The sequence below is a fragment of the Miscanthus floridulus genome, chromosome 13, assembly GCF_019320115.1.
Source record: "Miscanthus floridulus cultivar M001 chromosome 13, ASM1932011v1, whole genome shotgun sequence".
Lineage (NCBI taxonomy): Eukaryota > Viridiplantae > Streptophyta > Magnoliopsida > Poales > Poaceae > Miscanthus > Miscanthus floridulus.
In genome coordinates this window covers 50,763,917-50,777,821 of record NC_089592.1, presented here as the reverse complement: position 1 = coordinate 50,777,821, position 13,905 = coordinate 50,763,917, and the positions used below count along the sequence as shown (strand labels likewise).

At 42.6% G+C, this 13,905-nt stretch overlaps 2 long non-coding RNA genes and 1 pseudogene across 3 annotated transcripts; 2 read left to right on the top strand and 1 right to left on the bottom strand.

Annotated features, from left to right (window-relative positions):
- Nucleotides 1–649: 649 nt before the first annotated feature.
- Nucleotides 650–2,986, top strand: LOC136499033 (uncharacterized). 2 transcript variants are annotated; one of them, XR_010769865.1, is made up of 4 exons: nucleotides 650–765; nucleotides 1,274–1,490; nucleotides 2,065–2,120; nucleotides 2,897–2,986. It is a non-coding gene; the product is annotated as an uncharacterized lncRNA (long non-coding RNA). The 2 variants fall into 2 exon arrangements; XR_010769866.1 differs by lacking the exon at nucleotides 2,897–2,986 and adding an exon at nucleotides 2,417–2,523.
- Nucleotides 2,987–3,333: 347 nt separating this feature from the next.
- On the top strand, nucleotides 3,334–4,874 carry LOC136499797 (uncharacterized; annotated as a pseudogene).
- A 5,879-nt stretch (nucleotides 4,875–10,753) lies between these two features.
- Nucleotides 10,754–13,566, bottom strand: LOC136501531 (uncharacterized). Its single transcript, XR_010770305.1, has 2 exons — nucleotides 12,931–13,566; nucleotides 10,754–12,192 (listed from the first exon to the last, which is right to left on the bottom strand). It is a non-coding gene; the product is annotated as an uncharacterized lncRNA (long non-coding RNA).
- Nucleotides 13,567–13,905: the final 339 nt, after the last annotated feature.

Below are 13,905 nucleotides of genomic sequence, written 5' to 3'. Positions count from 1 at the left end.
AAAAACTGAAGGAAGTGAAAATATGAAATTGATAGTTAAACTCCCACCCCTATTACCATCCGCTATGGTATGAAAATTTGTTTCGTTTTTGGGGTCAAATTTAGTGTTAAAATTCCCATACCTATTATCATCCGCAAATATATGAAATTCAGATTACATTTTTGGGTTCGATTTAGTGTTCGTGCAGCAAGAAAACCAATGATTATTCGTGGTTCACCCAATTGAAAATCATGTCAGTTTCTGTTGCCATGATTACATGGCACCTCTAAGCTTAGGGTAGCTAGCTGCTCTAAATTCAGATTGTGCCACCCATTCTACAAAATATTTTGTAGCGAGAAATAGTATTGTATACTTGGTGTTTAAACTGATGTATTATAGACTATCCCTATTGAACCATCGATTGGTTGCTCAAATATGAATCCTAAATTCTCTTTATTACTCTAGATCACAGTATGCGATTTAGTTTCTTTTTATGTCTCCATCATACGCTTGCGGATGACAGCACAGAGCTGACTTTTTCGCATGGCAGTTTATAACTCCAGACAACGTTCTGATAGTCTGCTATCGACACTTCACAGTAGTTCTTTTGATTATCGTTTTTTCCCAATCTTATTACTGTCCATATTCTTATATTTCCTTTTAAACCTCCAGGGAGAAAACCTGGGTGTATGCATTGCAACAGGCCTGAGGTATTTAAGGTTCAGAGTTGACAGCATCATAGCAGACCTCCACTACTCTTTCAAACACGCACATTCTCATATACAGGTAAGTGTCTTTTTTTTAAATATATACACTTGCAAATGGACTTATAGTGCTATCGAGACCTGAATATTTGAAAAATGCTTCTGCTAATTTATGGGACGGTAAAATGTTATATACAAAATCATATTACTGAACTGTAGACTGCTCCTGTCTGAATGTTGGCTCTCGGTACCTCTTGCCGGTTCTTATCCCGTTGTATGGAACGCTGCATCATCAAGCGTACAGAGGTTTTTATTGTTGTCAGCGCCCTGCCGCGACTGTGCAACTATGTATCAACTATCAAGAAATGCTACTGCTATTTCGCTATTGCTCTATGGCTATGGTAACTCAGCCTGTTCGGGAGGCCGTATCGTATCGTGGATTATTTACTGCTGGCTGGTTTGGTGTGAGAGAAAAACACTGTTCCCAACTAGAAATTTACGATCGTTTACGAGCAAGCGAACAGGCTGACTATGACCGATGCCACTGATACTACTTCCTTAAACCAAACCTTCTTCTCTATTTTTGGCAGAGATGACCTATGACACTACGTGTAGCTTGACAAGGCTCGCAGGTTTGAAACCGTTATGCTGGCAGGTAACTACCATTGCTCGGTCTCTATTGCTGCCTGTGTTTTAGAACAAATAATTTGTACACATGGATGGCGAGCAACTCAAAAAAAAATGGCGACGAGGATTACAAACAGCTTGAATTAAGAGTTACCCTTCCTTTCATTCTACAGAGATTAGGTAAGTGCTAATGTCACCTATTTGCTTTTGTTTGGATTTTGTGGCCTAGGAGCTAAAACAAAGAATTTTCTGCCAAGGGTGATTCCTCTGAATTTTAAATATCAGCTGATTACTATACCATGTTGAGCTTGGCATAGGATTGCTAAATTTTTTTAAACAATGATCCAGTGGTCTAACTGAAATTTATCCAACAGAGGATATTACGCACTCTTTTATTTGTCCAAGTCTGAGACTTTATCTGTAATGCTCACTCTAGATTTCTCCTCAGTTTATAGGTTTGTTGACGAACATTTATTAATCATGCAATGCCACTTTGTTTCATGCTTCTATTGCAAAATAAAATAAAATAAAATGGTTGGTGTCCTTATTCATGTGACTGTTGCTCAGCCCAGTGACTGTGATGTATAAATATAGCATCAATTCTATTGATTCGAACACAGTAAACATACCTCTTACCACAGCTATGTTTATGTTGTCCTTGCTTCCTCCTATCTTCCTATTCTAAAAATCTTTGACACATTTATTTTCTTAGTTCCTAAACTGATGCTCCAATTTGTGTGCATATTTTCTACAGGTTTCAGTATGCCACGAGGGTTTTAACTCAGCTTCGTAACATTGAAATGATTTCAGGTATGTTACGGCTGTCAGGTTTTTAGTAGTGTGGAAGTTCTTAATCATCAATGTTAGCTTACAGTGCTTTTTGTGGCCTTGAGGTGTTAAGACACTGTTCTAAAATTTGCGTTGTAAATTCGTGATTACCACGCATAGAAAATGCCATGATTTCAAAAGTATGCAGAGTAGATGTGTCCTGTACCATAAAAAAAGGCTCCGATCTTTTTGTTTTTGTGCATGACATCTCTATATTAAACTCCTAATATTATTTCCATACATAGATTAAACATGTTTTTTACTTGCGCCTTAACCAGGTGATTTGCCGGCGCGCGCGAGGACGCGCGTAATGGACAATGATTTAGGGGCAATATTTTCTCAAACCTGTAGAGAACACCTTCCAAGTTCAGTTCATCGTTTTGATGAGTTATCCTCTTCCTCTGCCTTTCTTACATGTTATCCTGGGAATGACAATGATTTCTGCTAGACACTGATCATGTTCCTTGATCATTGATATGTTCACATCCTTCTTCTTTCTCAGTCCTCCCTATTTTCCAAGAAATTTGTAAATTTTAGGTTCTGCGGAGGTGTTTCCTGTCTAAAATGATGCAACGTATTTCACATATTAGACAATGTGCATTTGCTGTCCGAAAAGAAGATTGTCACAAAATTTACAGCCAGTTAGTTCTTTGATCTATCGTGTGTCCTAAAAAAAAGAACATAGTGAAGTCAGAAGAAATTTATTACTCCATGATATTTTCCGATCCAATTATGATATATATGTCTGTATTTTCTAGGTTGGGCTCCCTTGCTTATCTAGGGCCAACACTTTCTCAATCCGTAGAGAACACCTTCCAAGTTCAGTTCATCGTTTTGGTGAGTTATCCTCTTCCTCTGCCTTTCTTGCGCGCGCCCTTTCACCGGTCTACATTAAACTCATAATATTGTTTCCATCCAAAGATTAAACATATTTTTTTCCTACGCCTTAACCAGGTGACTTGCCGGCGCGCGCGATGGCGCACGTCATGCACTAGTTGCTTTAGTAACGCCAGAAGTTAAGGAAAACGTGCACATATTTGAACGTGTTCTCCTCTAGTACTATTCTTTACCGTTCCTCTTCCTCCTCGTGCATTGCCAAACAAAGAGTAGAGCAGGTAAAAGGAAAACAGGGTAGACAGGAACGTAGTAGAAACGTCTCCTCTCAATCTGGCATCCTCTTTTACAGCCTAGGAGGGAAGAATTGCAAGCACTACGTTGTTCCATCCCTCTTGCATCGATCGACCCCCTTCAACTCGATCCATCGATCTGATGTTCTGCACTTTCAAGCTGAGGAGCCTCCTCTTCCTCTGGCGAGCCCTGACGTTGGCGTTGGTCTCCTTCATCTCCTATTTCCTCTGGTGATCAATCGCTGTGGCGGCTTGAATTTGGTTCTCCTCGGTTCACCGTCTGGGATTAGGGTCTTTACTTCTTGTCATGCATCTGCATCGCTGGTGGAGGGCCGACGACGATGGGATCAACAAGGGATTACTATGAGATCCTCAACGTCGACCGGAGCGCCACCGATGACGACCTCCGGAGGGCCTACCGGCGGCTGGCTATGCGGTGGCACCCCGACAAGAACCCCGCCGGCAAGGCAGAGGCCGAGGCCAGGTTCAAGAAGATCACCGAGGCGTACAACGTACGTGCCGCTGCTGCCCTTCAAATAAATCGTGCACGCAACGGAAGCAAAGGATAATCCAGCCATGTAATTTTGTTTATTTTTACATGCATGGCTGGATTGGATGATCTCAGGTGCTCAGCGACGCAGACAAGAGGGCGGTGTACGACCAGTACGGGGAGGAGGGCCTACGGGGGGAGGTGCTGCAGCCCGGCGGCGGCTCCGACGACATCTTCGCCGAGTTCTTCGGGAGCACGCCGTTCACGTACTGCAACACGGCCGGCGGCGGTGGCGGCGGCAACGCGCGCGGCGGGAGGCAGCCCCCGCCGCCCCCGAAGTGGGAAAGCGGGTTCGGCAGGGCGTACCGGCGCGACCAGGGTGGTGGTGGTGATGGTGGTGCCGCGTCGTCGACCATGGCGCCGCCGCCGCCGCCCGTGGAGAGCAGGCTGGCGTGCACCCTGGAAGAGCTCTACATGGGCGGCACCAAGAAGATGAAGATCTCCCGGAACGTCATCGATGCCAGCGGGTAACCGAACCGAAATGTGTAGCGTAACGTCAATAGCAGCTAGGAGGCAAATAAATGTGTGTGTCTACAAATGAATTGATTTCCATTTTGGGCGCAGGAGGATGAAGACGGAGTCGGAGATTTTGTCGATCGAGGTGAAGCCCGGGTGGAAGAAGGGCACCAAGATCACGTTCGCCGGCAAGGGCAACCAGCAGTGGAACCAGCTCCCCGCCGACCTGGTCTTCGTGGTCGACGAGAAGCCCCACCCCGTGTACCGGCGCGACGCAACGACCTGTTGGCCGAGGCCAGGGTGACGCTCGCCGAGGCGCTGGGCGGCACGGTCGTCGTCCTCGCCGTGCTCGACGGCCGCGAGCTCGCCGTCGACGTGGGCGGCGGTGGCGGCGGCGAGGACGAGGACGAGGAGGACGCGCCCGTGGTGTGCCCCGGGTACGAGCTGGTGCTGCCGATGGAGGGCATGCCCATCGCGCGCGAGCCCGGGTGCCGAGGCAGCCTCAGGATCCGGTTCGACGTCGCGTTCCCGGAGCGGATCATGCGCCGGCAGCGGGCGCAGATCAAGCGCGCGCTCGAGGACAGCACCACCGGCGCCATCTAGCGATTAGCGTCTAGCAATACATGTATCCGCTCCCCGATTACACGGTGGCGTTGTGCTCCTGCTGCATGCGCCTCGAGCCCTCGAATGTGAATGACAGTTGACAGGCGCATATATACAAGCTCAAAGTTGGTTATGTGGGAATCCTTTAATAATCTGTTAGACTGGGTAGAACGGACAAACAGTTTTATATTAATCACAAAAAACAAACAATAATATGAGATGTCAGGTGGACAAGACTAGCTAATACTCCCGCCATTCCAAATTATAACATGTTTTGACTTTTTTTTTTTATATCTAGCTTTTGCTATGAATTTAGGTACAAATATATCTAGATATATAAAAAAACAATGTATTTAGAAAAGCCACAACGTCTTAACATTTTCAACGTAAATTAAGGAAAGCGTGTAGGATCCATAGAAGAGAATATTCTATCATTTGAGGATAAACTCACTCTCATAAATTAGAGGGACGCCGTCCTCTCTCATGTCGTTTCTTTCTCTATCCATACCTTCATCCCCTTCCCCACGGGTGTGATCGCTCCAGCATGGTAGGCGGGCGAGCTCAACCCCGCTATGAGCTTGGACTTGGTAGGTGAGCGGTTGCGGCTAAGGCGCATCCTGTAGTTCTGAGATCGGCGAGGGTGGCTGTGGAGGTGGCGGATCTGGTAGCTTGGGGCCAGGGGCGGTGATGGACCACACCAGGGCAGTGGCACACGATGCGGCTAGACTCAGGGTAGTGGTTGATGGGCTAAGGGCGCTGTGTAGAAGGAAGAAGCTGCTAACAGGATGCCATATGGGTCCCACTCGACAAATGTCTAACGGACCCCAAACGTTGATGACTTCTCTCTCTGCCCTCGTTCATTCTATGAAACACAAAACAAGGATAATTTCATCCCCTCTTTTGGACACAGACATAGGATCATTCCATACTAAAAACTACTCATTCCATCCAGAAAAGAATATTAGTCTAACACAATACCAAGTTAATGTATCTTAAGTTTAACTAACTATATATAAAAGACCATCAAAATTTAAAATATCAAATAAGTATATTAAATTTGCTATGAGATATGTTTTATAGTATACTTATTTGGTGCTATAAACATATATTTGCTTTTGGTACGTTAACAAAAAAATACACCTCAAATTGTATTCTTTTTTTGACAGAGGTAGTAGGCTAGACATTGCGTATGACGTACTTCCTTTGTCTAAAACAGGGTCATTCTTGCTTTCCGAGAAATTAAACACTTTAAACTTTGGCCAAATATATATATATATATATATATATATATATATATATATATATATATATATATATATAGAACTACTATCCTGTAGCTGGCTACAGAATAACTTATTCTGTAGCCACTTTGAGTTATGATAATTACTATGTTAATTTACGAGATTATAGTAACTCCTTACTAAGTGGTTTAATATAACGTTATGGTAAATATCCTCATGTGTTATAGTAACCCAACTATAGTAAATATATATTGACATTATGGTAAATTAGTATATAAAATTATGGTAAATGGAGGTGGCTACAGAATAACTTATTTTGTAGCCGGCTATTGAATAGCCTCTCCCTATATATATATATATATATATATATATATATATATATATATATATATATATATATATATATATATATATATTAAAATATCAACATTTATTATTACATTATTAGTATCATTAGATAAATCGTTGAATATATTTTTATAATAAACTTATTTCAAGATATAAATGTTACTAATATTTTCTACAAACCTAGTCATTGCCTCTTGGATCTTGCCTTTTCGGCGGGAATAGCCAAAAATAGTATATAGCTTACGTACTCGCTCGTCTCCTTTTAGGCCTGTTTGGTTTGGCCACGTATAGCCTGGCCTAACTTGTGGGACGTGGTCTTGCTGTGTTTGGTTGCCTGAACTTGTCCCAGGGCTTGGGCGGCCAGGTGCAGGCGCACCCCCGCAGCCTGGCTCGCAGGAAACAAATATGGAATCCGTTTATAGGCAACCTGGCTCGCGCGGGCTGCGTGCTCATACGAGCAAGAGAGCAGTGATGCAGACGCATATATGGGCAACCAAACAATTGCTCCATTTATCCTGGTGCTGTAAATCAGAGCAACCAGACAATAGAGGTTGCATGTCCATAGCCTGGCTGGAGAAGGCCTGGCTGGCCAGATGCGATACAGGCCCTTTGAGAAGAAGGGAACCATACAGGCCTAGCCACTATGGAGTCCAGATTTGCATCGCCAGCTTTGAGCTCTCAGGCTGTTGTGCTTCTGGATCCTCAAATCTCCAAACCAATCCATCCTAGAACGTTAGCCACTCATGGCTCTTTTGTAGTTGCAGGCAGGACGAAGATTCAGGATCATTTTGCACATTTTGTAGTTTTGTTGCTTGCTTATGGTTTGTGAACTTCATCATGTGCTAATCCTAATGAAATGAAGTAGGAATGGTATATTTGACGATTTAAAGGCTAATTACTTCCTATTAATTATATGTTGACTCGGTAACTCACATTAGGCAAAATGGCTGCCTCTAGTTTTTTCTTTAAAAGTCAACCTATATGTTTTGCTGGGAGCTCTGCCACTGTCTTATTTCTTAGAGCCTTTTCGATAGAGCTCGTCTCATTCTAATTCTATGTGAAAGCTGATTCTCTGAAAGAAGTGATTCTATAATTGAAAGTGATTCTCTTTGATTCTTTAGTATAAACTCTCAAAATTACGACAGAGAATCACTTCACAGAATCAGAAGAAGCTACTTTTCTAGCTCTAGTCTCTTAGCTCATTTCAGAAAATCACTTCACAAAATCAATAGAGAATTACTTCTATTTGAAAAACGGTTTGACAGAGCTCCTGCTGGATTCAACAGAGAATCAGCTCCAGGAGCTTTGTCAAACAGGGCCCTACGTGTGCTTTCTCTATCTGAAAAAGATGTAATTCTCACTTTTTAAAGAATCAAACATTTTGGGGTTTGACAAAAGTTATATAAAAATATTCGCATTTATGATACAAATAAGTATTATTAAATTAATGATAAAATATTATTATTTAAAAAATCTAGTTTGAGATGTAAATGTTAATACTATTTATTATAAAAAATTAACTAAAGTTAAACTGATTGTACACAAGTTCTCGTAGTTATATTCTTTTAGGAACGGAAGCGAGGAGGGCTACACACTCCATGTTCTGTACGTGAGATGGTGATTAGCGTCATGTCACACATCTCTTTTCTCTGTGGAAAAACAAATACAAATACAAGCGTAAATGCCTGAGACCTTGTCACATTAATTAATAATACAAAAGTAACTAAAAATGATATAGCAAAATTAAAACATCGTATAATTAAATAGTAACTTTAGTCATAAAATTAGTCTATATTTTCGTAATTCATAACTTTGTGCAGATAGTGTAACCAAATATCTATTTTTTACAAACATAAAAAATCGCATGCGGACTCCCTCGTGAGTTGCAGCGTTCTCCAAAAGTCCGAATGTCCTTTTCAGCATCTGGCGACGATGCTCACCAGGCCAGGCCATGCCGTGTCGAATGCAAAACGCTCGAATGCAAACGAGGTAACCGAAATGCTACTCTTAGGTCGTCCGTCCGGACACGCCCCTTCGTGGACCTGCTTCTAGCAACGACGCTATGTGTCCGCTCGTTTTTTTTTTTCGTATCTGTCATTTCTGTTGCGCCGGTTGGATAAGGAAACGAGAAGAAGATGAAACACATGCTCTGCTCTGCTCCGCATGTCACGGTGACCCCACATGCTCCGGCTCCATCAGCTGCTCCAACTCTGCGGCCTGCTCCGCCGTCGACGGTCACCCCGCGCCGGCGCTCTTTTTCCCCGCTCCACCACACCGCCCCACTGCTTTCTGCCAATGCTTCTGCTCTGTGGCCCGCTTCGCCTGACGGCACGGACACTGCAACGTCCACGTGTGCCAACCGTTCCCTCGGCCACTGTTGACATTTCTTAGCATCACTCTTTACTAAGTTTTCATCCCTAGCATGATGTTAGAAATGCGTTGTTGGTAATTATTGAGAACACTTGTAAATTTATATATATACTAAGTAATCCGCAAGCGTATAGATAATGTACCATTATAGCATTGCACCCGGGAGTATACCAGGTATCGTTATTTATATTTTATTTAAAAGGATGAGCTATGGAGTTGTGTTGGTATAGAGATATTGATAAATATATATATTTATGATAAAATCACTCTCATGCCATGTCACAGATAAGTCAAGGGATAAATAAATGATAAGTGTAAGGTAACAATGGTATTCCAAATATAGAAATAGAGACTCATAAAATATAGTACGGCTAAACAGGAGATTTGTTAAGAGCAAAAGATTTCTAAGTCATTCCTTATTTACTAAGTCTTTTATACATTTAAGTATATACACTCTCATCTATCTATAACTAACTTTTGGATCTATATATAAGAAATATTACTAAGGAAAATCAAGAACGGAGCTTGTCTCCCTTCGCAACCGCGTTCTACTTGCTTTATAAATAGGGAGTGGACTACAAAGGACTCAATGAGAGTGTCACATCCGTGATCTACCACATGACCCAGAGTGCGGAATGCATCCGCAGACAAATAATATCTAAGCACCATGCTTACATAGTGTTGACCACTTAACTCACTCGAGTACCGAGCTAAGAGCTTTGAGAACATATGCATAAATTCATCATCAATCATAACTATATCAAGCATATAACTAGAGCAAACTAGAAATAAAATAAATAGCAACATAATATTGAAGTAGCATAAAGTCATAAATTTAGAGATACAATGCTATACCAGTCTATAGATGGCAGATCTGGAATCCTGAGCAATAGCCTGCACTCTTCTTAAACCTTGCTAGCTAGCTTATACTAGAAACTTGAAGAATTAGAGCTCTACTCTCTTCTCTTTGGAAACCCTAATTTCTGGTCTAAACTTGACTTATGGCAGCATGCTTTGGAGAGGGGCAGGGGCTGATTATATAGGCCGGAGTGTCCAACGTGAGTCCTCGAATCAAACCGACTTGAATAAACGATGTAGATGCATCCTAGGAGGCGGTGGGGGAACCGACGTCGAAGCGGAAGCTGACAGGTGGCCAAGAGGCCAAACGGCCTATAGGTGGGGCCGGACGGCCCCACCTATCCTCGTCTCGCCCCCTGCTTCGGTGACGTGGCTTTTGGAGTCCTCTTGAACCTTCTGGAGTAATTTTTGCCGCGGATAAGTATGATTTAATTTGACGTTTTGATCCCCCTTGACGGTTTTATGAAATAACCTTTCTAAAAACACAGATTCACCAAAACTCGTAGAAATTATCAGTTTAAACCCCTAAGTCTACGTTGGTGATCATTTTCATGCATTATTTCAAATTATATTGAAGTTTATAATGAATGATAACTACTATCAACAAACTCCCCCAAGCTTAACCTTTGCTCATCCCTGAGCAATGCCAAACTTAGCAACGGATCAGAAGTTTAGGATCTTTGAAAACATTGTAGCAACTCCTTAAAAATACACATGCGTTCAAACAAGAATTCTCCTTCGGATTAAAACAAACTAATCTGACTTTCAAACTTACCCATATTACCTACAACTATGGGGCTCGTAGCCTTCACTTGGATCTTGGGTAATTGAACGACAGAACTATCAAGTCAAGCACTATGTCTCAAGTTCTTTGTTCAACTATTATTCCAGAATTTTTGCAAGTTTTTAAAATAAAACTCAGAGATTCCATTATATGGCACTCAAATCTCTCAAAATATGTGGTATTTGTGGATCCTCACCAAGGTAATAGTAATGTTATGCCTTTATTTTCCTATATCTAAGGCTTATGTGGAGTTCATAGGTACGGAGAAAGCTTGGACATACTTGCAATACATATATTGTAAAGTCAAACTTTGGATCCAAAGAGAGTTGAGTCGTACAATCAAATCAAGATATGCATGTGTGTGGAGTATAGTGAATATAAACATGGTGGCTAGTCTAATTCTACTATGCTCCTTAAAAACATATCTCTCATTTGATACTTAGTACATCTTGTTCATCTCTTTTTCATACCACCAGCCCCTCCACTCTCTCCCTCCCCATTCATTCACGTTAGTATCCACGAAGGAGAAAGAGAGGAGAGAAAGGAGAGGAGAAGAAGAAGAGAAGAAGGAGGAGAAGGAGGAGGAGCCACGCCTAGCCCTGGCCGTAGGACATCGCCAGCGATGAGCTGCTGCTCCCCCACGCCGTCAACCTCGCTGGAGATGAAGGAGGCAGCCCAAGCTCCATCTTCTTCGAGCTCAAGCCATGGAGGAGCCCCAAGGTTGATCTAATTCCCCAAGCCACATTCCGGCGCAAGCTGCTACACGTAGAGCACCTCCTTGACATGGTGAGCACGTTACTAACAGTGCATCTCATTTGATATAAATATGATGTGCATGTATTTGATACTTAGAAATATTTGCAACAAAACATGGGCTATCTTATTCATCTCTTTCTCTTTTTTAGGCGGACATCTAAGTACCTATTGTGTTTAAATCTCTCGAACACTTGTCCAATTTTTTTCAATCTTTTTTTCTTTTTTTTTAACATAATACAAATTCGAAAATTAACTAAAGAAAATAATAAAATACAAGAAAGAAAAACTTACCTGAAGTAATGGGGGCTCCTCCCCCCAAGCTGGTTGTTGCTGCGATCTCTCCGAAGGGCGGGTCGATGTTGAGACCCTAGAATAAATACTGCCAATTCTGGTTCTCCTAGTCCTGGTGCTGCTGGATAGCGGCAAGGCGTTGTTCTTCTTCTTCTTGCCACTGGGAATATTGGTGCAGAGTGTTCTGAATCTCATGCTGGTTCTCCTTAATGGTGGTGAGCCTGGTGTCGAAGCGAGCGTGTTCCATCTGCTGCTCATGGTAACCCATGGGCGGTGGATGGTGGCCCATGTGCTGGTCGTGGAAGCCACGAGCAAAGGACATACATCCTCCCTAGTAGCGGCTGGAGACCTCTTTAAAAGACTGCTGCTGGGAGTAGTCAAAATTGTCGTCCTACCATTACCCTCTTGGGCTCTGTTGCTAGGAACTTTCTAAATGATGCGGGGAAGGCTGCTCCCACCCAGCATGTTCAAGTTGGTGCATACGAGAAGATCTCGGCTGGTCCCAGCCTGCATGCATAGGATGGTGCACCTAGGAAGGTCCTGCTTGATCAAATACTGTGTAGTCAGTGTAGGCAGGGCCTTCTAGAATGGGGCTGTCTCCACGATACCGAGGCTGTGGGTTGCGAGTGATCCTCGCAGAGACACTCCTACAAGGTGCTTCCTCCTTCCTCTGCAAATCAAAGACAAGCAAATCCACTACATATAGACCGAGGTTCTGGTTTGGTAACGGGAACTCAGTTGTATAATCTACATACATCATGACAAGTTTTCCATCTCTTCCCTTTTTTAACATATGTGCATGATTAAAGTAATCATAATCAATAAGCCAATGGGGAATGTTAATGTAAGTAACAGAAGCTTCTTCTAGCAGGTCCAAATTTTTAGCTAACGGGTGCCAAAGAAGTGCACCCAACATCTCCCTTAAGACCAGAAATTTCTATCCAATGATTCATCATGAATTTCACAGGTGAGACTTTTTTCCTTTTGATCATGGCATAAAGCAGTTTTAGTTCATCATTCCTAACTGTGCGGAAATCACTTCTAGGAAATAAGGAAAAACCCAACTATTTGTGCATGAATCGCAAAGTAGGATGGTGAATTTCATTGGTGCGAGGTCGGTAGCAAACAATTTCTTTTGAAATCTCCCTCCAAAACTTATTCCTATCAAAGTCTTGTATGGCGGAGTCTACATCAATTATGCATTGAGAATGAAATCCAAGAAGTTTACTAAATTTTTTCTAGGGAATAGAAAATTCTTTCCTGAAAAGTCTAAATGAAACTTCCGAATGGGTAGGTTGCAAAGTGCACAAGAATTCAATAGACAAAAGCTTATACCCCGGCTCATCAATTTCCCAAGCATCCTCCCATCCTATGGTCCTAAAAATAAGTTTGAATTCAGTGATCATACCTGTGCCTTGGAGTAGGGCTACATCATAGGCAGGAGTGAGGACGAAGTCCCGAGTCTTCAGCTTTTTGTAGATGTTCTTCTCCCAATCTCCCCGGAGCTTGAGCTGCTTCTCCTGTAGAAGAATGTTCCTCTCCACGGGGGCCGATTGAGACGATGCTCTAACAGCAGGAGATGGAGAATCGACCTCCATGTCGGTGCTTGCTCAGGATGAAGAACTCCTTGTTGAACGGAATGACATCGCCCGCTTGAGCTTGCCGGCGATCTTGCTTATTTTCCTGCAAAATGGACACACCACAACTAGTACAATGGGACTAGGAAAAATAAAAATGTTAGCGGTTAGCTGTCCAGAGTCAGTAGTCCGAGGGTTAGTCGTCTGAAATTGCCTAATGAATATTCTAATCAAGATTTTAGCATGAATTCTTTTTAATTCCCTCTCTTGATTTGGACAGCACTACCACTCTTAAACTCTATTTTTCTTTCTCAAATTTCAGCAGCACCTCTCTCTCTCTCTTTCTCAAGATTTTAGCACTACTTCACACCAAACTTTTTCACACTCTTTCTTACTCCAACACTACTGCCACCAAGAAAAATTCAACTACAAAATTTTGAACTGGAATTTTGAACTCAGGAACTGGAATTATGTTGTGTTGGAGGCCGAGAGCAGCAAGGAAGGAGTGGGATTTATAAAGGGCACAACAACAGGCAGGGCGGCCTAGTGGTGGGGCCGGCCAGCCCCACACCTTGGCCAAATGGCCTCTCCAATTTCCTGGTGGATCTTTGCTTCACCCTTAAGCAAAATATCAGCTCTGTCGGTGCTTCTTTCGGTGGAGATATGACAGAATGGAGTTGAGTGGGAATGGAGGTGAATAATGGAGGTTGAGTGGAGACGGAGGTGATGGATGGTGGTTGAGTGGGTCCCATGTGTCTCCCATACTTCTACTGTATATATGAATAAAAATACAATGCAAAAAATAT